Below are 24,399 nucleotides of genomic sequence, written 5' to 3'. Positions count from 1 at the left end.
GAAAACTCTATGACCGACTTCCGCCCGCACTTCCGCTGTGGCCCAGACCGTTTGGGGGCGGGGCGGTCCCCGTCCTGCCCTCCCATTGGACGAAGTGCCCTCTCGTCACACGCGGGTTTTCTCTTCCGATTGGTTGTTGAGGGCCGGCGGGCGTTTCTGTTTTGTTTCAATAAAACTTTATTGGTTTTTCTGGGGAGGGAGGCCGGAGCGGTGGCACTAGCAGTAGGGCTTTTGTCTTGCACGCAGCTAACCTAAAACGGACCTGAGTTCGATTCCCCCGGCGTCCCATATGGTTTCCTTCCCCCCAAGCCAGGAGCAATTTCTGAGCGCAGAGCCAGGAGTAAACCCCAAGCGTCAATGGGTGTGACCCCAAAAAAATTAAATAAATAAATAAATAAATAAATAAATAGGTGTGGAAAAAAAGGGGCTAAAGAGAGAGTACAGCAGGTAGGGAGGGTGCTTGCCTTGCATGCACCAAGATTAATCCTTGAGCATCGCCAGGTGGTGAGATCCCCAAAAGAAAATAAAAAGCAAACAAACAAAAATAAGGGGCCGGGCGGTGGCGCTGGAGGTAAGGTGCCTGCGCTAGCCTAGGACGGATCACGGTTCGATCCCCCGGCGTCCCATATAGTCCCCCAAGAAGCCAGGAGCAACTTCTGAGCGCATAGCCAGGAGTAACCCCTGAGCATCACAGGGTGTGGCCCAAAAACCAAAAAAAAAAAAAAAAAAAAAAACAAAAATAAAAGGATGTGGAAAAATATATTGATGTTTCGTTTACCAACAGCACCTGAGTGGTAAAAACCAAAATACTGGGAAACCACCCTTTTCTCTTCTTTCGTGGTGCCCAGCGTTGAACGTGGACCTCACGTTGTTGGGGCTTTTACTTCACCTTTTTTTTTATTAAATATTTTTTATTTAAGTAACATGATCATATTTGGGTTACAGTCATAACCAGAACACCCCCCTTCACCAGTGCAACATTACCCCCTAGCCCCTTTCCATCCCCTGCCTGTATTCGAGACAGGCATTCTACTACAGTAATTTGTTTTTAAGTTCAGTAAGTTGTATTTTTTTTCCTTAAAGGATAAGAGTAAAAAAAAAAAAATAGTAAAGGTGTGATAGTGGCAATCGCCAATGTTTGCATAGGTCCAGAAAAATGGAGAAAATGAAAAAAAAAAAAAATCCTTGACCTGATTACAAAAAGGCCTCACCCCAGAAGTTTATTGGCATAAGACAGACTGCTTTTACTTCACCTTTTAATCACTGAGCCACAAGCCAGTTTCTTCCTGTTTTTTTGAGTAGCAAAGGATTTAGACCCCCTATCACATTTCAAGCAGGCTAACACTAGAGAGCAAGAGCTGCCATGGGGAGAAAGGACAGAGTCCTGGAATGTATATGAGATGCCTGGAATTGTTAAATGTCTTGCTTGGTAAACTTGGTAAATGGGGAAGATCCTCCAAATGTGCTTATGTCCTGAAGGTTGTCCAGACCCTGCTTTGCAAAAAACTTAACTGGGAATTTTTTTTTTCTTCAATACTCCTTTTTTTTTTTTGCCTTGCCCGCCCGCCCGCCCACCCCCTGTTCCATACTCCTCTGCCAGCCTCCTGCAAGTACCCCATCTCTATCAGAATTCTACAAAATAAAGTTCCTACTTTTGTTTGGGGTCCAGCCTTTGGAGCAGGAGCTCTTTGGAGATCTAACAGCATAACTGAATCTGAGTTCCCCCTCTTTACAGAGTATGTCACTTGGTTTTTCACTGGCTCTTGGTAAGAATTTCTGCAACAGAAAAGTAAAGCAAATAATAGAAACCAACATACACTGAGAACTTACTATTGACCAGGAAGCTTAAACTTTTTTGTTTGTGGGCCATATCTGGCTTGTGCAGGGTTTATTTCTGGCACCGAAATCAGGGATCATTCCTAGTTGTGCTTAAGGCACTTTATGAGGTGCCTGGATCCGCCATGTGCCTAGCCACTTTATTATTACTCTGACCCAAACTTTAACATTTTTGTCTCATTGAATTATTTGGGGGGGGGGTCACACCCGGCAACGCTCAGGAGTTACTCCTGGCTTTATGCTCAGAAATCGCTCCTGGCAGGCTCAGGGGAGCATATGGGGTGCCGGGATTCGAACCACCGTCCTTCTGCATGAAAGGCAAATGCCTTACCTCCATGCTATCTCTCTGGCCCTGTCTCATTGAATTCTTACATCTATTCACTAGGATGACTTCAGAACACTATTTTGATCACAAGCACTTTCTCATGCATTGCTGCTTAATCCAGAGAGGGGAAGAAATTCTACGTCAAGACATATGTTATCTTAATTTTATAGATGAAGAAATTGAGGATCATTAGAGTTCAAGGATTTGCTTGAAACCCAGATCTTTTAAAGCCAGAAATCACTTTCTACTTGGCAGTGATACTTTTGGAAATAAATACCAGTATTTTTTGTTTGTTTATACCTCATATCAAGCTTACAGAAGCTACTTGTGAAGTTATACAAAACTGAATTTGTAATTAACTTTTGTTCTAAACACGTTCTTTTTTATTTTGAAATTATTTAAATTTAGAAATAGAAAACACCTTGGAAGAACAAAAAGGGAAAAACAAAATATATAGGCAAATTTTTACTCCAACTCTTCTTCTCCAAGTCTCATATCTTCATGAGTCTCCAAGATGGAAAACATTCTTCCGTAAAGGTATTCAGCCACCAACAATGATGTTATTAATAGGGATATGGATCATTTTCGCAAAAAAGCCAATAAATCCCATTATAGCAAATCCTATTGCTGTTGCCATTGCAATCTTCTAGAATTCTTTTCTATCAGATTTGGTGCATCTTTTAACCAGGCGAATTGAGTCCTCCACAAACTGCTCAACAAACTGCATTACCTGATCCATGATGTCTGTTTGAAAAACTGTCACCCAGCCGGGACTCCCTCCAGGGACCTAAACACATGTTCTAAGCTCAAAGCTTAAGGTTGTGAAGACCTCTGAAATAAGAGCTTTACTTAATTCATTTGAAATTGGCCGCGATCTATTGTTTCCATTTATCAGATGAAAAAAACTAACTCCAGGGAAGGTAAGTAATTATTAATAATGGATAGGAGAAAATACAGTAGAAACAAAAATGAAGCAGAAACCATAGAACTAGTATGCTGTGGTCTACATGGTTTAGTTTATTATAGAAAATTAAAAGAAGAGTTTAGAAAGGGGCCAGAGAGAGTATAGCAATAGACCATTTGCCTTTCACACAGCTGATCCAGAATGGACAGTGGTTCGAATCCAGCATCCCATATGATCTTCCATGCCTGCCAGGAGCGACTTCTGAGCACAGGAGTAACCCCTAAGTGCCACTGGGTGTGACACCCCCCCCAAAAAAAAAAAGAGGGACCAGAGTATTAGTACAGCAGGTAGAACGTTTGCCTTGCAGTGACTGACCTGGGTTCAATACCTGGTATTCCATATCGTTCCCTGAACCTGAAAAGAATGATTCCTGAGTGCAGAACCATGCGTAAGCTCTGAGAACTGCCAGGTGTGCAGACCCCTCACACACAAAAAAAAAAAAGAAGCGGAGGGCCAGAGCGATAGCACAATGGTAAGGCATTTACCTTGCACATGGCCAACACAGGACAGACCCTGGTTCGAATCTCAGCATTCCATATGGTCCCCTGAGCCTGGCAGAGTGACCCCCCTGAGGGCTGCCGGGTGTGACCTAAAAACAAAAAAAGAAATGGAGGTCTCATATAATCCAGCTATACCACTTCTAAGGATAAATCCTAGGAACACAAAAACACAATACAAAAATGCCTTCCTCACACCTATATTCATTTCAGCGCTATTTACAATAGATAGACTCTGGAAACAACCAAGATGCCCTTCAACTGATGATTGGCTAAAGAAACTGTGGTACATATACACAATAGAATATTATGCAGTTTTCAGGAGAGGTGAAGTCATAAAATTTTCCTATATGGGGCCGGGAAGGTGGCGCTAGAGATAAGGTGTCTGCCTTGTAAGCGCTACCAAGGAACGGACCGTGGTTCGATCCCCCGGCGTCCCATATGGTCCCCCCAAGCCAGGGGCGATTTCTGAGCACATAGCCAGGAGTAACCCCTGAGCATCAAACGGGTGTGGCCCAAAAACCAAAAAAAAAAAAAAAAAAAAAAAAATTTTCCTATACATAGATAGACATGGAGCCTATTATGCTGAATGAAATAAGTCAAAGGGAGAGAGATAGATACAGAATAATCACCCTTTGGGGTTTTTGTTTGTTTGTTTGTTTGTTTTTGTTTTTGGGCCACACCCAGTGACGCTCAGGGGTTACTCCTGGCTATGCGCTCAGAAGTCGCTCCTGGCTTGGGGGACCATATGGGATGCTGGGGGATCGAACTGCGGTCCATCCAAGGCTAGGGCAGGCAAGGCAGGCACCTTACCTCTAGCGCCACCGCCTGGCCCCGGGTTTTTTTTTTTAATTAAAGACATTACTATAACAATGCCCAAAGACAATAGAGATGAGTGAGAGCTGGAAGGACCAGCTCACAATATGAAGCTCACCACAAAGAGTGGTGAGTGCAGTTAGAGAAATAACTACACTGACAACTATCATAACAATGTTGATGAATGAGAGAATTAAAATTAGAATGCCTATCTGTCTCAAATACAGGCAGGAGAAGGAAAATGGGGGACATTGGTGATGGGAACATTGCACTGGTGAATGGGGTGTGTTCTTTATATGACTGAAACCCAACTACAATTAAAATGAAAAAAAAATGTGGGGGGGGGGCTGGGCGGTGGCGCTAAAGGTAAGGTGCCTGCCTTGCCTGCGCTAACCTTGGATGGACCGCGGTTCGATCCCCCGGTGTCCCATATGGTCCCCCAAGCCAGGAGCAACTTCTGAGCACATAGCCAGGAGTAACCCCTGAGCGTTACTGGGTGTGGCCCAAAATCCAAAAAAAAAAAAAAAAATGTGGGGGGTGCAGAGTGATAGCACAGTGGTAGGGCATTTGTATGTAGTAGGGCCTTGTATGCTGCCGACCAGGGACAGACCTGGATTCGATTCCTGATATCCCATATGGTCCCCGAGCCTTCCAAGAGCGATTTCTGAGTTCAGAGTCAAGAGTAAACCCTGAACGCCTCCAGATGTGGCCCAAAGCCAAACAAACAAAAATAAAAGTAGTGGGGAAAGGTTCTGGGATGTGTAGAAAGAGAAAAGAGAGATTTGGAGCCCCAAGGACTAGAGCAGATGCTTTGCATCCTGGAGCCCTAGTTTAATCCCCCTACAGCATGAACCCCTGAACACCAGAAGGAGGGATCCCTAAGTACAAAATTGGAAATAGAGAGCAATATTACTGTGGAGAAAGTATTTACCTTGCACATAGTCAACCTGTATTCCATCACAGGCATCCCATATGGTTCCCTGAGCACAGCCAGGAGTGATTTCTGAGTTTAGAGTTAGAAGTAGCCCCTGAGCAATATAGATGTGACCTCCTCCTCAAAAAAAGAAAACAAAACAAAATGGGAATATCTCTTGAGCACCATTAGGTGTGGCCCCAAAATCAGGTAAAGTAAAATAAAAAGAAATAAAAATTAAAAATAATGAGAAAGGAGACAACACCGGTTTCCTTTTTTTTCTTTCTTTTTTCTTTTTTTTCTTTTTTATTTCTTTTTTTTTTTTTTTTTTTTTTTTTTTTTTTTTTGGTTTTTGGGCCACACCCGGCGGTGCTCAGGGGTTACTCCTGGCTGTCTGCTCAGAAATAGCTCCTGGCAGGCACGGGGGACCATATGGGACACCGGGATTCGAACCAACCACCTTTGGTCCTGGATCGGCTGCTTGCAAGGCAAATGCCGCTGTGCTATCTCTCTGGGCCCTCTTTCTTTTTTTGGAGGGGGGGTGCACACACCAGGTTTACTCCTGCCTCTGCACTCAGGAATCATTTCTGGCAGCCTCAAGGGACTCTTTGGGGTGCTAGCGATCAAACCGAGGATGGCTATTGCTCTGGTCCCAGTTCTCATTGTTTTTCCAAGACTGAACCTGTGTTGCCACATCACAATCACCCAAAGCCCATAATTTACCTAAGTGTTGGCCCTGGTTATATACATTTGGATTTAGAAATTGTCTAATGAAACTCAGCCATGGGACAGTATATTTCCACTTCTCTAAAAATCCTCTGTGCTCTGCTTAGTGATCTCTATCTTCAACTGTTGGACTAATCATCTTTCACCCTAAACTGTTAGGGTATATCAGACTTCACTCTCAACCATATGGCTTCCTTTTTTTTTTTTTTTTTTTTTTTTTTTTTTTGGTTTTTGGGTCACACCTGGCAGTGCTCAGGGGTTATTCCTGGCTCCAGGCTCAGAAATTGCTCCTGGCAGGCACAGGGGACCATATGGGGCGCCGGGATTCGAACCGATGACCTCCTGCATGAAAGGCAAACGCCTTACCTCCATGCTATCTCTCCGGCCCCATGGCTTCCTCTTTTACATATCAGAAATCCACCTGAGTGGGAAGAACATTATAGGATCTTCGCCCTATACTCTACCCATGGGGACGGTCCTGTCTTCTCAATCAATACTGCAGGCCCTCATGCTTTTACCTTTCACTCCACATAGTTAAAAGGACCCCAGGATTGTGTTTCATCTCCAGCCTGGTTTGGAATATTTTCTGCCACAGCACTGCTCCAGACCCTCTTCCCCATTCCCCTCTGGATGGCTTGTGGAATTAATCACACTCAACCATCCCTTACCTTGAAACTACTGTTTTTTTTTTTTTTCTTTTGCCACACTTGGTGATGGTCAGGGGTTACCCCTGGCTCTGTGCTCAGAAATCGTTCCTGGCAGACTTGGTGGACCATATAGGATGCCAGGGATCAAACCTGGGTCTGTCCTGGGTCAGCAGTTTGCAAGGCAAACGCCCCCCCCCCAATGTGCTATCACTCTGGCCCCACAACTACGAATCTTTTTATTGCATCCCTAGTTCTGCTTTTTCCACGCTGTCATGTAAGTGGAATTAAACACAATATAGCTTTAGTTCCATTTTGTTGTTATTGTTGGTGGTGGTACTAGGGCTTGAACCCAGGGCCTCACACATGCAAAACAAATGTTTGACCACTAAGGTTCCTCCTTGACCCCACAGTTTGTCTTCTTTTTTTTTTTTTGTTTTGCTTTTGTTTGAGGGGGCCACACCCAGTGATGCACAAGGATTACTCCTGGCCCTGTACTCAGAAATCACTCCAGGCAGTGCTGGGGATCAAACTTAGGTCAACTGCATGCAAGATAAGGGCCTACCAGCTGTACTATCACCTCTCCTGCCCCTATCTTCTTTAACTTTAAGTTTTTTCCTGGTCTTGTCAAGGCATGAAAGACTCATTTTCTTTTCAAGCAGAGAAGTATTTTATTGTTTGCATGTAACAGCTTTTTTCTCCATTCAGCCACCAAAGAACAGCACGTTCCTTTACAAGTTTTGGCACTTTGAAACAACAAACCTGTTGTAAATATCCCCCTGCTGAAAGTTCCTCTCCTGCTTTTCTCTTTTAGGTCCCTGGTGTGCTGTAGATCACAAGGGCCATGTTGCTGGAATGGATCACACTCAGCATTCGGGGCAGTGCTGGGGATCAACTGGTGATCTTACGTCTGTAAAGCAGAAATTCTATCTCAGGGCCACATACCCAGGCCCTCTATCTATAGGTGTTTGTGCTCCGAAGTTTTCTTTAGGGGTCAGAGTAATAGTACAGAATGTATATATAGTACAGAGCTAGGAGAACTCTAGCATTGCCAGGTGTGACCTCAAACAAACAAACAAACAAAAAACCAGAAGTTTTCTTTGTTGGGGTGACGGTCCTTCCAGCAGTGCTCAGGAAGCCCAGGAGCCTTTTCCAGAGATGATCATCCAAAAAGACCAGACAGTTTAAATCTAGATCCCTGTGATAAGATGTGGTCACGGACTGCTGCTGGAAGATACCAAAGTCATTCTTGAGATACTCAGGGTTATTTCCGGTGGTACTCACTGTGTGGTAACCAGGATTAAGCGTGGGTCTTCATTGTTTTTTTTTGATGGGTCGACACACCTGGTGATACTCAGTGCTTACTCCTGTCTCTGTGCTCAGGGATCACTTCTGGTGGGCCAGGGAACAACATGAGGTACCAGACACAAACTTGGGTTGGTTGGCCATGTACAAGGCAAATACCTTACTCGTTTGTTCTGGCCCCCAAACATGAGTATTTATTTATTTTTTGGCCACATCCAGCAGTGCTCAAGGTTCTGCACTCAGAAATTGCTTCTGGCAGGCTTGGGGACCTATGGGATGCTGGGATTCAAGCCACCATCCTTGTGCATGCAAGGCAAATGCCCCACAGAATCCAATTCTGTCCTGGTTTGGCCGCGTGAAAGGCAAATGCCTTACCACTATGCTATCTCTCTGGCCCCTATGAGTCTATTTTGGGGGGGGGGTCACACTCGGCAGCAGGGGTTACTCCTGGCTCTGTGCTCAGAAGTTGCTCCTGGCAGGCTCAGGGGACATATGGGATGCTGGGATTCGAACCACCATCCTTGTGCATGGAAGGCAAATGCCCCACGTCCATGCTCTCTCTCCAGTCCCCAGCCCCCCATGGGTCTTTACTTTTGTCTTATATGTCCCTCAGACCTCTAAGCTGTGATCCTGTCCCAAACAGGAGGGTTTTTGAGAAGTTGGGGTTATATCAGTGATGCTCTGAGCTCACTCTTGGCTCTGCACTTAAGAACCACTTCTGTGGGGCCGGGAAGGTGGCGCTAAAGGTAAGGTATCTGCCTTGCAAGCTCTAGCGTAGGACCTACCGTGGTTCGATCCCCTGGCGTCTCATATGGTCTCCCCAAGCCAGGGGCGATTTCTGAGCGCATAGCCAGGAGTAACCCCTGAGCGTTAAACGGGTGTGGCCCAAAAACCAAAAAAAAAAAAAAAAAGAGGGCCGGGCGGTGGCGCAAGAGGTAAGGTGCCTGCCTTGCCTGCGCTAGCCTAGGATGGACCTCGGTTCGATCCCCCAGCGTCCCATATGGTCCCCCAAGCCAGGAGCGACATCTGAGCGCATAGCCAGGAGTAACCCCTGAGCGTCACCGGGTGTGGTCCAAAAACCAAAAAAAAAAAAAAAAGAATCACTTCTGGGGGCCCGGAGAGATAGCACAGCGGCTTTTGCCATGCAAGCAGCCGATCCAGGACCAAAGGTGGTTGGTTCGAATCCCGGTGTCCCATATGGTCCCCCGTGCCTGCCAGGAACTATTTCTGAGCAGCCAGCCAGGAGTAACTCCTGAGCAACGCCGGGTGTGGCCCAAAAACCAAAAACACTCCAGAGACATTTAACCTAGCAATGTGGACCTGATAGTCCAGTGCTTGAGCTACCATGATGGTGTTTGGGGCACCACAATGCTCAAGAGCCACCATATAACACCTCTTGGGGCTGGGGTGGGGCCACACAGAACCGGGCTTGAATTCAGACTTACTGACATGAGCTATTACATGGCATAACCCTTTTGAGCTATTTAGTACCTCTTTGAATTCAGAGTTTTTGACTATGGGCAGGACATGTTCAGAAGTGCTTAGGGGCTAGTGTGGTGCTGGGTACTGAATCTGGGAGCCCACCTGCAAAGCGTATGCTCCAGTTCTTCGCATCATCCCACTGGACCTCCAGTTAGCAGTGTCTCAGAGAGGCTGATAGTAAGAAGGAGGGTGCTTAACTTGCACTCGGTGGACCTGGTTTCACTCCCTAGCATTCCCATATGGTCTTCCAAGCTCCACTGGGAGTAATTCCTGAATGCAGAGCCATGAGTAATTCCTAAGTATTGCCAGCTGTGGCACAGAACAAAACAAATCAAAAGAGTATACAGTGTCCATATTTTTTCCCCAAGAAAGCATTTCTGAAAACAAAACAAAACAAAAAGCATTTCTGTCATTCCTCTCCCCCTGCCCCTGTTTGTGTGTGTGTGTGTGTGTGTTTGTCTTTTGGGCCACACCCAACAGTGCTCACGGGTTACTTCCTGGCTCTGTGCTCAGGAATCACTCCTGGCAGGCTCAGGGGAGCATATGGGATGCCGGAGATCAAACCCAGGTCTGCCACATGCAAGGCAAGAGCTCAACCTGCAGTATTATCCCTCTGTCCCCTGCTTTTGTTGTTGTTGTTGTTGTTGCTGTTGTTATTGGACTATACCCGGCAGTGCTTAGGGGTTATTCCTGGCTCTGCATTCAGGATCACTCCTGGCAGTGCTTGCATGACTCCTTGGCATACTGGGGATCGAACCCAAGTCAGCCACACAGAAGGCAAGCACAATCCCTAATGTGCAATCACTCCGCCCCCTGCCCTTCACTCTTACATCGTTGTTGCTGTGATGTCCAAGGGTTGCACTCGGAATTGGGCTGACACTGGGGGTCCCACAGGAATTGCACACTTGTACTGGCAGTGCCTCAGTAGTCATCCTCAGAGAGGTGGCACTGTCAGGGAGGAGATGTTCGTACATGTGAGGCAAGTGCTGAGTCATATATCCAGGCCCATGGTTTTATACTGAAAAACATTGTATTAGCTATATCAGGAATTAAACCCAAGTCAAGCATGAAGGCATAAATTTTGCTCGTGAGTCACATCCCAGGTTCCTTTCCTCCCTCCAATCTTCTATCTTTCCTCCCTCCCTTTCTTCTTCTTTTTATTTTGGGGGTGGGCAAGCAAACCCACTGGCACTCATGGCATACACTTGTTATGCTCAGAAGACCATATGGGGTTCTGAAGACTGAACTTGAGTCATACTCTCCCTCTATGGCCCCTTCTTCTTTTTTTCATAAATAGTTGTTTCAGCTTCATTTATTGAAAGGAATTGCTTTGGGGTCTTTTTTATTTTTGGGGGGTCACATCCGGCAGTACTCAGGAATTACACTTGGCTCTACTTTCAGAAATTGCTCCTGGCAGGCTCGGGAGACCATATGGGATGCTGGGATTCGAACCACTGTCCTTCTGCATGCAAGGCAAATGACCTACCTCCATGCTTTCTCTCCGGCCCTGCTTTTGGGTCTTTCTGCAAGTTAGAAGTTTCAAATCCCCCCACCTCTCTCTTTCTTTTTTTAATTTATATTTATTTTTATTTTATTGGTTTTTAGGCCAAACTCGGTGACACTCAGAGGTTACTCCTGGCTCTGTGCTCAGAAATCGCTCCCAGCTTGGGTTACCATATGGGACACCTGGGATGGAAACAAGGTCCGTCCTGGGTCAGCCGAGTGCAAGGAAAACGCCCTACCACTGTACTATCATTCCGGTCCCCCCACCTCTTTCTACCTGTATAAATAAGGACCTGAAACACAGGCACGAATGATAGTACAGGAGATAAGGCATGCAGCCAAATCCACCTCAATTCCTGTCACTCAAGCTTCGTCATTTCTGAGAACCGTGCCAGGAATAACCCCTGAGCACACCAATTGGTGTTGCCCAAATTCCCTCTCTGTACCCCCCAAAAAAAGAGTTTGGGGGGCCGGAGAGATAGCATGGAGGTAAGGCATTTGCCCATCATGCAGGAGGTCATCGGTTCGAATCCCGGCGCCCCATATGGTCCCCCGTGCCTGCCAGGAGCAATTTCTGAGCCTGGAGCCAGGAATAACCCCTGAGCACTGCCGGGTGTGACCCAAAAACCACAAAAAAAAAAAAAAAAAAAAGAGTTTGGGGCCAGTGAGGTGGCGCTAGAGGTAAGGTGTTGTTGTAGTATATGAAAAAGTTTCCATAAGATTATTCTTGGGGGGGCCGGAGAGATAGCATGGAGGTAAGGCGTTTGCCTTTCATGCAGGAGGTCATCGGTTCGAATCCCGGCGCCCCATATGGTCCCCTGTGCCTGCCAGGAGCAATTTCTGAGCCTGGAGCCAGGAATAACCCCTGAGCACTGCCAGGTGTGACCCAAAAAACCAAAAAAAAAAAAAAAAAAAAAAAAAAAAAAGATTATTCTTGGGGGGCCGGAGAGATAGTATGGAGGTAAAGCGTTTGCCTTTCATGCAGGAGGTCATCGGTTCGAATCCCGGCGTCCCATATGGTCCCCCGTGCCTGCCAGGAGCAATTTCTGAGCCTGGAGCCAGGAATAACCCCTGAGCACTGCCTGGTGTGACCCAAAAACCAAAAAAAAAAAAAAAGATTATTCTTGGAATTGTTTTATATAAAAGTATTTCCTTAGGATTGTTCTGTGACTATTGCCCCACCTAGCCCTTCCAGGTGGGGGCGCTGTGGAGTTGGCAATAAATAGCTTGATGGAGAGGGGAGAGGGGTCCTTTTGCGAAAGCTACAGGCTACAAGAAGATTCTCTCGCTCTCTTTGCCCAATCTTTTACACCCTATCCTTCTTGTCTGTGTGGATTATTATTTGCTGTGGATAAATATTACCAAGGTCTCCCCCCGAAAGGGGACAAGGGGATGGGAAATAACTTCTCATTCTGGGGACTGTTCGTGAATTCACAAATACCCAACAAAGGATTTAACAGCCCAGATAATTTACAAGGTGTCTGCCTAGCAAGCACTAGCCAAGGAAGGACCGGGGTTCGATCCCCCGGCGTTCCAAGCCAGGGGCAAATTCTGAGTGCTTAGCCAGGAGTAACCCCTGAGCATTAAACGGGTGTGCCCCCCCCCCCCAAAAAAAAACAACAACAAAACAAAAGTCCAGAGAGAGCACCAAAGTCAAGGCAGTTGTTTGCATGGCTCTGACACTGGTTTGAACCTCAGTTGCCTTGCATGTACCTAACTCTAGTTCAAACCCCAGCACTGCATTTGCTCCCCTAAGCAATGCCAGGAGTGACCCTGAGCCCAGAGCCAGAAATTTTCACTGAGCACTACTGAGTGTAGACTCCAAACCACCCACCCCACCCCGTCCACCCACTCACTCCCCCTGTAACAAACTTCAAAGATCTCCAACTGGGGAATGGGAGAGAACTCAACTAAAACCGAACCCAAAATCTAACAGTCATTCATTCCCATGTTACTAAGTGCCAGTTATGTTCAAAGCTGTTATGCCAGGTGCTGTTTTTAATGCTAAATATAGAAAAAAAAAAGAGGTACTAAAACAAAGCTAGAGAACATGATTAATAGACACAGAATAAAAATAAAATATAAAATAGACACAGAATAAAATATTCAGCAATGATTCAAAAAGTCTACATGGAGCACGTCATAGTGTCAGGTATTGTTCCAACCACAGAGCCTAAAGATAAACGTGTCTCTTGATATGAACATTTGGGGAAAGATTCGGGCAATACATACTTTCATAATATTCGGAAGAAACACGTGGTGCGAAAAGAAAAACCAAAACAAGAATAGAGGGAAGGAAAAATGCAGAAAATAACTTTCCTACTTTATAGAGGGTAATAAGGAAGCATCTCTTTTTGTTTGGGGACCACAAACATTGGCACTGGCAGTGTTCAGGGATTACTCCTGGCTCTGCATTTAGGATTTACTCCTGGTGGTGCTCAGGGATTACAAAGGATGACAGGGATCCACCCTTGGACAGCCACATGCAAGGGAAGCACCCTACCCCTGTACTTTCTCTGCTGCCCCAAAACTTACTCTTCCAAGGTAATCAGGGAACAGATATTGTTCTTTGTTTTTGGTGCACACCCTGTTATGCCTGTGTTCAGGGTTTACTCATGACTTTGGGATCATTCTTGGCAGTGTTCGGGGAGGCTGAATGATGCTGAGGATCAAACCTGGGTTAGGGCTGGAGAGATAGCACAGTGATAGGGCATTTGCCGTGCATGCAGCTGATTCAGGACGGACAGTGGTTCGAATCCTGGCATCCCATATGGTCCCCCGAGCCTGCCAGTGTGATTTCTAAGTGCAGAGCCAGGAGTAACCCCTGAATGCTACAGGGTGTGAATTCAAAAAATAAAAACAAGGCCAGGCGGTGGCGCTAAAGGTAAGGTGCCTGCCTTGCCTGCGCTAGCCTTGGACAGACCGCGGTTCGATCCCCCGGTGTCCCATATGGTCCCCCAAGCCAGGAGCAACTTCTGAGCGCATAGCCAGGAGTAACCCCTGAGCGTTACCGGGTGTGGCCCAAAAACCAAAAAAAAAAAAATAAATAAATAAAAAATAAAAACAAAACAAACAAAAATCCTGGGTTAGCCACATGCAAGGCAAGGACCATATCTACTGAACATCTCTCTAGCTCTAGCCTCCAAACAGGAATTTTATTTTATTTTATTTATTCTTTTTTGCTCACACCCAGTGGTGCTCAGGAGTTACTTCTGCTTTTGCCCTCAAGAATTAATCCTGGCCCGGAGATATAGCACAGCGGTGTTTGCCTTGCAAGCAGCCGATCCAGGACCAAAAGGTGGTTGGTTCGAATCCCGGTGTCCCATATGGTCCCCCGTGCCTGCCAGGAGCTATTTCTGAGCAGACAGCCAGGAGTAACCCCTGAGCATAGCCGGGTGTGACCCAAAAACAAAAAACAAAACAAACAAACAAACAAAAAAAGAATTAATCCTTGGGGCCAGAGAGGTAGAGCATTTACCTTGCAGGCGCTAGCCTAGGATGGACCACGGTTCAAATCCTTGGCATCCCATATGGTCCCCCAAGCCAGGAGTGATTTCTGAGAACAAAGCCAGGACTAACCCTTAAGCATCACAGGGTGTGGCCCAAAAAGCAAAAAAAAAAAAAGGGGGGGGGCCGGAGAGATAGCACAGCGGCGTTTGCCTTGCAAGCAGCCGATCCAGGACCAAAGGTGGTTGGTTCGAATCCTGGTGTCCCATATGGTCCCCTGTGCCTGCCAGGAGCTATTTCTGAGCAGACAGCCAGGAGTAACCCCTGAGCACTGCCGGGTATGGCCCAAAAACAAACAAACAAAAACAAAACAAAACAAAAAAAAGGTATTAATCCTGTGGGACCAAAATGATAGCACAGCAGATAGGGCATTAGTTTTGCATGCAACCAACATGGGTATGATCCCCAGGATCCCATATGACCCCCGAGCCTGCCAGAAGTGATTTCTGAGTGCAGAGCCAGAAGTAACCACTGAGTGCCACCAAATATGCCCCCCCCTCAAAAAAGAAAAGAATTTCTCCTTATGGTGCTCAGGGATGCTGGGGTCAGCAAAAGAAAGTGCTCTCCCTACTGTACTATTTCTCGGATTCCTCCAGAATTATTCTTGGTGGGTTTGCGGAGCTTGGGGAGTTTTGGGATGTCAGGGACTGAAACCTAGACCGGCCATGTGCATCCTACCTACTGTACTACCACTCTGGTTCTTTATTTATTTATCTAAATATTTATTTTAGGTTTTGGCTGTGCTTAGGGTTTTCTCCTGGTTCAATGCTCAGATATCACTCCTGGCAGAGCTCAGGGGACTATATGTGCTGCCAGGGATCAAACCTGGGTCTGTAGTGTGCAAGGCAAGCACCCTACCTGCTATACTATCTTTGACCCTGTGAAGAGTTTACTTGTGAGTTGATTTTTTTGTTTTGTTTTGTTTTGGATCACACCCAGCAGTGCTCAGGGGTTTCTCCTGGCTCTATGCTCAGAAATTGCTCCTGGCAGACTCAGGAAACCATATGGGATGCCAGAATTTGAACCACCGTCCTTCTACGTGCAAGGCAAACACTCTACCTCCATGCTATCTCTCCGGCCCTTACTTGTGAGTTGAAGAAGAAAAAGAGAGAAGGGCCCGGAGAGATAGCACAGCGGTGTTTGCCTTGCAAGTAGCCGATCTAGGACTAAAGGTGGTTGGTTCGAATCCCGGTGTCCCATATGGTCCCCCGTGCCTGTCAGGAGCTGTTTCTGAGCAGACAGCCAGGAGTAACCCCTGAGCACCGCCGGGTGTGGCCCAAAAACCAAAAAAAACAAAACAAAAAAAAATAAATAAAATGTTCAAGGCTTACTCTCCTCTCTTCTCTCCCTCTCTCTCTCCTCCCCCATCCCTCTCTCTCCGCTCACATTTTTTTTTTTTTGTGGGTACCACACCCGTGGCTCTTAGTGATTACTCCTGGTTCTGAATTCAGAAATCTCTCCATGGGGCCGAAGAGATAGCACAGTGGTAGGGTGTTTGCCTTGCAAGTGGCCTACCCAGAACCAACGGTGGTTTGAATCCCGGCATCCCATATGGTCCCCTGTGCCTGCCAGGAGCGATTTCTGAGCAGTAAGCTAGGAGTAACCCCTGAGCACCACTGGGTATGGCCCAGCCCACCTCCCCAAAAAAGAAATCTCTCCCGGCAGGCTCAGAGGACTATATAGGATGCTGGGGATTGAACCCATGTCCACTGCATACAAAGCAAATGCCCTACGTGCTGTGCTATCACTCCAGCACTCCCCTCACACCTTTTAAAATGAGTTTCAACAAAAACTATCCCTCGCTTCACTTGCTTCACTTAAAAACAATAACAGGGGCCGGAGAGATAGCATGGACGTAAGGCATTTACCTTTCATGCAGAAGGTCATCGGTTCTAATCCCGGCATCCCATATGGTCCCCCGTGCCTGCCAGGAGCAATTTCTGAGCACGGAGCCAGGAAAAACCCCTGAGCACTGCCGGGTGTGACCAAAAACCACCACCACCACCACAACAACAACAAATCGCACAACAAATAGGGTAGAGTGTTTGCCTAGTCATAGTGGTCAGCAAACTTTTTTTCCAACTGAGCCAAATCTCGCCAAAACCACGATTGAAATTTATTTTGAGAGCCACACAGGGCGCACACTGACAGAGACTAGGAGCAGAGTCCTGACTCCTGGAGCAGCTGCCGGCACACAGAAGAGCCAAATTAAAAGTGTAAAGAGCCACATGTGGCTCGCAAGCCGCAGGTTGCCAACCACTGGCCTAGCACATAGTGGACCTGTGTTTGATTCCCAGCATTCCAGGAGTAACTTCTTTTTTAGGGGGGTTGCTTTGTTGTTATTTTTTTGTTCGTTTGGGTGCCATCCCTGGTAGTGCTCAGGGGATGGTTATTCCTGGTTCTGTGCTCCATATATCTCCATAAATCTGCTAGGGGAACCATATGGGATGCTGGGGATCAAACCTGAGCTGGGCAGGTGCAAGGCTAGTGCCCTGTTTGCTGTGCTATTGATCCATGCCTCCCAAGATTAATTTCTGAGTGCAGAGCCAGGATTAACTCCTGAACATGGTAGGGTGTGGCCCCAAACCAAAACTATACTAAAAATAAATAAAAGAAACAACAACAATAAACACTTCCAAACATTGAAATCACAGGAAACCTTGACAAAAGGAGTTTGAATAGTTTGGGAGCAAGAGTGATGGAGCCAGATGTGGCTTATAGTGATAGGATGCTTCCCCCCCCCTTTTTTTTTTTGCAGTGGCTACCTTTATTAACTGCATTTAGTTTAAGGATGCTTCCCTTGTATGTGTGGAGCCCTGTATTCAATGACTGGAGTCTTTGCCTTCCAAAAAAAAGGGTAGTAGGATAATTAGAATATTATTCTCTGGGGCCCGGAAGGTGGCGCTAGAGGTAAGGTGTCTGCCTTACAAGCGCTAGCGTAGGACGGACCACGGTTCGATCCCCGGCGTCCCATATGGTCTCCCCAAGCCAGGGGCGATTTCTGAGCTCATGGCCAGGAGTAACCCCTGAGCGTCAAATGGGTGTGGCCCAAAAAAAAAAGTATAAAAAAAAAAAAAAAAAGGAATATTATTCTCTGGGCCGGAGTGGTGGCACAGCAGTAGGGTGTTTGCCTTGCATGCAGCTGACCTAGGACAGACCACAGTTCGATCCCCTGGCGTCCCATATGGTCCCCCAAGCCAGGAGCGATTTCTGAGCGCATAGTCAGGAGTAACCCCTGAGGGTCACCGGGTGTGACCCAAAAACAAACAAATAAGAAAGAATATTATTCTAGGGGCCAGAGCGATAGCACAGCGGTAGGGCATTTGCCTTGCACACAGCCAACACAGGACAGACCCTAGTTTGATCCGGGCATTCCACATATGGTCCTCCAAGCCAGCCAGGAGCAATTTCTGAGTGCAGAGCCAGGAGTAACCCCTGAGTGCCTACAGGTGTGACCCAAAAACTTAAAAAAAAGTTTTGAGAGGGCTGGAAATGTACTTCAGCGGTAGAGCATTTGTCTGGCATTTGTGAGGCCCTGGGTTCCATCTCCAGCATAAGGAGGAAAAAAAACTATCAAGTGAGAATTGGAGGGATGGTACAAGGGTTAAGTCACTTGCCTTGCATGTGGCAAAGCCTGATTTGATTCACAGCTCTGACTGGTTCCTTGAGTGCCATCAAGGTTAACCCCAGAGCACCAGAGTCTTATGTAACTCCCAAGGATCCAGCCATGGGGCCAGAGAGATAGCACAGCGGTAGGGCGTTTGCATTACAAGCAGCTGATCTTGGGTGGTTTGAATCCCGGCATCCCATATGGTCCCTCCATGCCTGGCAGGAGCATTTTCTGAGCTCAGAGCCAGGAGTAACCGTGAGTGCCGCTGGGTGTGACCCCCAAAACAACAACAACAACAACAACAAAAGGATCCAGCCTGCCACAAAAAAGAAAAAGTAGAAGAGAAGGAACTGAAGAGGAACAATCAAAGGATTGTTGCATGCTGGACCCTGGGTGCTGGCTGGGGGTAGTCCCTGAGCACCACCAGGGGTAGCTCAGAGGGGTTATCTAGAAGAAAGGAAAGATAGAATTGTTTACCCAAGATGCAACTTTTTGTTTATTTGTTTTTGAGCCAAACCCAGTGGCACTCAGGGGTTACTCCTGGCTTTGTGCTCAGAAATAGTTCCTGGGGCCGGAAAGATAGCATAGTGGTAGGGTGTTTGCCTTGCATGTGGCAGATTCAGAACTGATGGTGGTTTGAATCCGGCATTCCATTTGGTTCCCTGAACCTGCCAGGGGCGATTTCTGAGCACAGAGCCAGGAGTAACCCCTGAGAACCACCAGGTGTGACCCAAAAACAAATTAAAACAAACATAAAAGAAATAGCTCCTGACAGGCTTGGGGAACCATATGAGATTTTGGGAATCGAACCCAAGTCCGTCCTGGGTCAGTGGCAAGCATGGCAAACGCCCTACCGCTGTGCTATTGCTCCAACTTCCAAGATGCCAACTTTTTTTTCATTTTTTTAATTTAACATGTTTTATTTGTTTAAAGAAAATGCATCATGTAGTTGACATAACTGATCATAATAATATATTTGTTTCAAGAAGATCAAAAGTAATATGATTAAAAAATAGAAAATTAAGGGGCCGGGCGGTGGCGCTAAAGGTAAGGTGCCTGCCTTGCCTGTGCTAGCCTTGGATGGACCGCGGTTCGATCCCCCGGTGTCCCATATGGTCCCCCAAGCCAGGAGCAACTTCTGAGCACATAGCCAGGAGTAACCCCTGAGCATTACCGGGTGTGGCCCAAAAACCAAAAAAAAAAAAAAAAAAAGAAAATTAAAAGAAAAACTAAAGAGATGGAAGAGAAAGGAAAGAAAAAATTCAGTAGCCAGTATATTTTTGAAAATTATTGAATCACCAGTGAACTCATTAAAGCACTAGAAAAAGTTTAATAAGCTCTTCTTTTTTAAAAGGATGAGTTAAAAAAAATACAGTAAAAACGGTGTGAGTGGCAATTGTTGTTGTTTGCATAGGCCCAGCAAAATATGGGGGAAATGAACTAAATATCAGGAGACCTTACCCCTGAAATTTTCTGGCGTAAGACCGACTCTGGGCTCCAGGCATACTAGGTTGTCCAACCCCTGAGTCATTCTCTGATGGGCCGGTAAAATTTTTTTCCACATTCGCTGTTGTTGGTTTCAGGTTTCTGTAGTTAAAGATTCTGGTTTCTGGGCATCTCCTTTATTGAAGTTAGGATGATGTTGAGTGTCCTCTAACTACCTCCATTAGAGGGCAATGCGGAGAGCCCTGCCCTGCAAGCAGGTTGTTGCTGTTGCTAAATTGTCGGGGGTTGGGCCGGGTGGTGGCGCTGGAGGTAAGGTGCCTGCCTTGCCTGCGCTAGCCTAGGACGGACCGCGGTTCGATCCCCCAGCGTCCCATATGGTCCCCCAAGCCAGGAGCGACTTCTGAGAGCATAGCCAGGAGTAACCCCTGAGCGTCACCGGGTGTGGCCCAAAAACCAAAAAAAAAAAAAAAAAAAAAAAATCGTCTGGGGGTTGAGAACCCTCTTTGGAGGAAGTAGATGCCAGGACAATGATAGGGTCTTCCCTGGTAGAGGTTTGCTTCCTGATGATGTTATAGACAATTGCGGTTGTTTCTGTAGATGGTATCCATGGTGCAGGGGTGTATGGGCAATGCCCATTCTTAGGAGGCCTGAGCCAAGTCATTATGACCATGTTAAGGGTGTAAGGCCCCACTGCATTACAAAATTTGTGTTCCTATCTCTATTAGATAAGAACTTGTTTGCATATGTGATATTTTCCCTGTCTAAGGCCATATCACCCTGAACGCCCCCATCTCGTCTGACCTTGGAAGCTAAGCAGGGTCAGGCCTGGTTAGTACTTGGATGGGAGACCGCCTGGGAATACTGGGTGCTGTAGGCTTAAAAAAAGAAAAATAAATTCCCATTTTAATGTGCTTATGCAAAAGGGGGACAATGCCACAAGGTATTATTGGTGCATCTGGGGGCCAAGGAAACAAGTCCAACAATCCCCATAACTTGCTAAGATGCCAACTTTTACAGAGAAAAATAATAATTTTTTATATTATGGGGAAAATAGTAATTGATATTACTAGTGCTAGAGAAGTAGTACAGCAGATGGGCACTTGCTTTACACTTGGCCAACCTGCGCTCAATCCCTGACACCCTGTCAGGTTTCTCTTAACCCTCCTATGAGTAAATCCTGAGCACAGGATTACTGGGGCCAAATTACTGGGGCCAGAGAAATAGTATAGTAGTTTCAGCACTTATCTTACACAGGTTGACCTAGGTTTGATCTCCAAATCCCCATGTTCTTCAGACCAGTGCTAGGAACAATCTCTGAGCACAGAGACAGGAGCAAGTCCTGAGCACCATCAGGAGTGGCCCAAAAACTGAAAAATAATTTTGTATATTACTGTTTGCTTGTATATACAGAAAGAAATGAATACTATGTTCAAATAAGTTACAAATGAGGAAGATGTAGAAATAGGGGCCGGAGAGATAGCTTGGAGGTAGGGCCTTTGCCTTGCAAACAGAAGGACGGTGGTTTGAATCCTGGCATCCCATGTGGTTCCCGGAGCCTGCCAGGAGTGATTTCTGAGCATAGAGCCAGGAGGACCCCTGAGCGCTGCCGGGTATGACCCAAAAACAAAAACAAACAAAAAAATTTAAAAGATCAGGCAGGGGTGGGAAAAAAAAAAGATCAGGCACAGAGGAAACTCACTATGTACCTTTCGTATATATAAATGTTTTGTACATGGGACAATCTTACCAATTCAGAATTATGGGTGACCTGAAAGGCAAAAAAAGTGTTTGTGTTTGTTTTGTTTTGTTTCAGGATCAGCCGGATAGCACAGCAGATAGGGTATTTGCCTGACATGTGGCTGACCGGGTTCAATCCCCAGCATCCCATCTGGTTCCCCTAGCCTGCCAGGAGTGATTTCTGAGCGCAGAGCCAGGAGTAACTCCTGAGTACTGCTGGGTGTCGCCAAAAAATAGTTTAAGTTGAAGAACATGAAAGAAGGCATGGGAAGGGGCTAGAGAAATAGCAAGGAGGTAAGCGTTTGCCTTGAATGCAGAAGGACGGAATTCTGGCATCCCATATGGACCCCGAGCTTGCCAAAAGCGATTTCTTGACGTAGAGCCAAGAGTAACCCGAGTCTGCAGGGTGTGACCCGAAAATCAAAAAAAAAAAAAAAAAAAAAAAAAAAAGAAGGCATGGGAAACTGCAGTGATGACGGCTAAAACGTCTTCTGAAGATGTTTAAAAAGATGCGGGGGTGGGGTGAGGGTGGAGAGATAGCACAGTGGTAGGGCATTTACCTTGCAAGCAGCCAATCCAGGATAGAGTGGTCCGAATCCCAGCATCCCATATGGTCCCTAGAGCCTGCCAGGCGCAATTTCTGAGTGCACAGCCAAGGAGTAGCCCTGAGTGTGGCCAGATGTGACCAAAAAAAAAAAAAAAAAGATGCAGAGGGTAGACCCAAGTTTTATCCCTGGCAACCTATATGGTCACTCAAGCAACATCAGGATTCCTGAGTCTACGTAGAGACAGGAGTAAACCCTGAGAGCATTGCAAACTGTGTCCCAAAAACTAAACAAGAGAGAGATCGGTGGAGTGTTTGCCTTGCATGTGGCTGACCTGGGCAGGACCCATTTTGATTCCCGACATCCCAAAAGGTCCCGCAGCCTACCAGGGCGATTTCTGAGTGCAAGGCCAGGAGTAACCCTTGAGTGCTGCCAGTGTGGCACCAAAACCAATCAATCAACCATCAATAAAATTTTAAAAAATTGAGAAATATGCAGAAAAGGGTTAATTAGGGGCCGGAGAGATAGCATAGGGGTAGGGCATTTGTTTTGCACACAGCCGACCAAGAAGAATAGTTCAAATCCCGGCATCCCACATGGTCCCCATGCCGCCTAGTGTGACCAAAAAACAAAAAGGAGCTAATAATGCTGCAGGATAAGGTGTAGAAAGAAGCATTTGTTTTAAGCTGGAAAAAGCACAAGGTGCTTGCATGCTATAATCTACATAGCTGGGAGGGTCGCTGGCATGGAGGGTTGCAGTGCTAGAGTGCTAGAGTGATGATATGGGTGGCTGAAAGGCTTGGGATGCCCCAACTGAGGAGAGGATTGATGTGGTGTAAGTGTTCTGTCTGCTGTGATTTTTCTCAGATAAGCAGCAAACCAATTGAGCATAAGGTGTGCTCCACAGAGGGACTTTGATGTTTTTTTTTTTTCTTTTTTGTGAGGGGGGGCTTTGGACCACACCCAGTGACGCTCAGGGATTACTCCTGGCTATGCACTCAGAAATCGCTCCAAGCTTGGGGGACCATATGAGATGCTGGGGATAGAACTCAGATTCATCCTGGGTAGGCCAGGTGCAGGCCCTACCAATGTGCTATCGTTCTGGCCCCAGGTTTTTATATTTTCTTTTTGTTTTGGTTTTTAGGCCACACCCAGTGATGCTCAGGGATTACTCCTGGCTATGCGCTCAGAAATCGCTCCAAGCTAGGGGGACCATATGAGATGCTGGGGATAGAACTCAGATTCATCCTGGGTAGGCCAGGTGCAGGCCCTACCAATGTGCTATCGTTCTGGCCCCAGGTTTTTATATTTTTTTGTTTTGTTTTTAGACCACACCCAGTGATGCTCAGGGGTTACTCCTGGCTATGCACTCAGAAATCACTTCTGGCTTGGGGACCATATGGGACGCTGGGGGAATCGAACTGTGATTTGTCTTAGGCTAGCGCAGGCAAGACAGACACCTTGGGGCTGGAGAGATAGCATGGAGGAAAGGCGTTCCTAGCGCCACTGCCTTCCTTTTTTTTTTCCCCCCTTTTTCTTCCTTTATTTTTGTTTTTGGGCCATCCCAGATAAGACTCAGGGTTTACTCCTGGCTCTGCAATCAGGAATTAATCCTGTTTGTGGTTGGGAGGCCATATGGGATGCTGAGATTGAAGGCACTCAGCCACATACACAGCAAATGCCATACCCACTGTGCTTTCACTCTGGCCTCACAATGGGTTTTTCTTTTTCCTTTTCTTTTTTTTGGGGGGTGTTGGGCCACACACAGCAGGGTGACTCCTGGCTCTATACTCAGAAATCACTCCTGGCAAGCTCAGGGGACCATAGGGGGTGCCGGGGATTGAGCCCAGGTCCTTCCTGGGTCAATCATGTGCAAAGCTAACGCCTTAGTGCTGTGCTATCACTCCGGCCCAGGGTTTTTGTTTTGTTTTGTTTGCACTCAAGGATCACTTGGATTTTTTAATTTATTTATTTTGGTTTTTGGGCTACATCCGGAGGGGGCTTGGGGATTACTCCTGGCAGTAATGTGGACCATATGGAGCGAACCTATGCAAGATGAATTCCCTACCTGCTGGATTTCATTTTTTTTTTCTTGGCTTACACCCAGCTGTACTCAGGACTTACTCCTGACTCTGAGCTCTGGGAGGAGGTTCATTCCTGGAAGACTGGGGGGTGGGAGTTGGGTGAGGGGACAACCATTTTTGGTGCCTGAGATCTAACCCAGGTCAGTTGTGTGCAAGGCAATCATCCTACCCGCTGTACTATGGCTCTGGACCTGTCACACTTAAATTTTTGAACAGGAAACAAATTAACATGGACCAGTACTGGGGATCTCCAAAGAACTCAGAGGTAATGAAAAATTGTGACAATGGGAGCCAGAGTGGGCTGGAGTACAGGCTTTGCTGGAAGCCTGGGTTCCACCTTATACTGCCTCCTGAGTACTGTTTGGGGAGTAATCTCCAAGCACAGAGTAATCCTTAAGTACTGATAAGTGAACCCAAACCACTACACTCCTACCACAAAAACAGAGCCAAACCTGAGGC

General features: G+C 46.5%; 2 pseudogenes; one reads left to right on the top strand and one right to left on the bottom strand.

Moving 5' to 3' along the window:
• Window positions 1-2,537: 2,537 nt before the first annotated feature.
• On the bottom strand, window positions 2,538-2,939 carry LOC126006654 (protein transport protein Sec61 subunit gamma-like; annotated as a pseudogene).
• Window positions 2,940-20,333: 17,394 nt separating this feature from the next.
• Window positions 20,334-20,451, top strand: LOC126008117 (uncharacterized; annotated as a pseudogene).
• The last annotated feature ends 3,948 nt before the right edge of the window (window positions 20,452-24,399 follow it).

The sequence above is a fragment of the Suncus etruscus genome, chromosome 4, assembly GCF_024139225.1.
Source record: "Suncus etruscus isolate mSunEtr1 chromosome 4, mSunEtr1.pri.cur, whole genome shotgun sequence".
NCBI classification, from domain to species: domain Eukaryota; kingdom Metazoa; phylum Chordata; class Mammalia; order Eulipotyphla; family Soricidae; genus Suncus; species Suncus etruscus.
The sequence above is the reverse complement of the archived record's forward strand: the minus strand, read 5'-3'. Positions and strand labels throughout refer to the sequence as shown.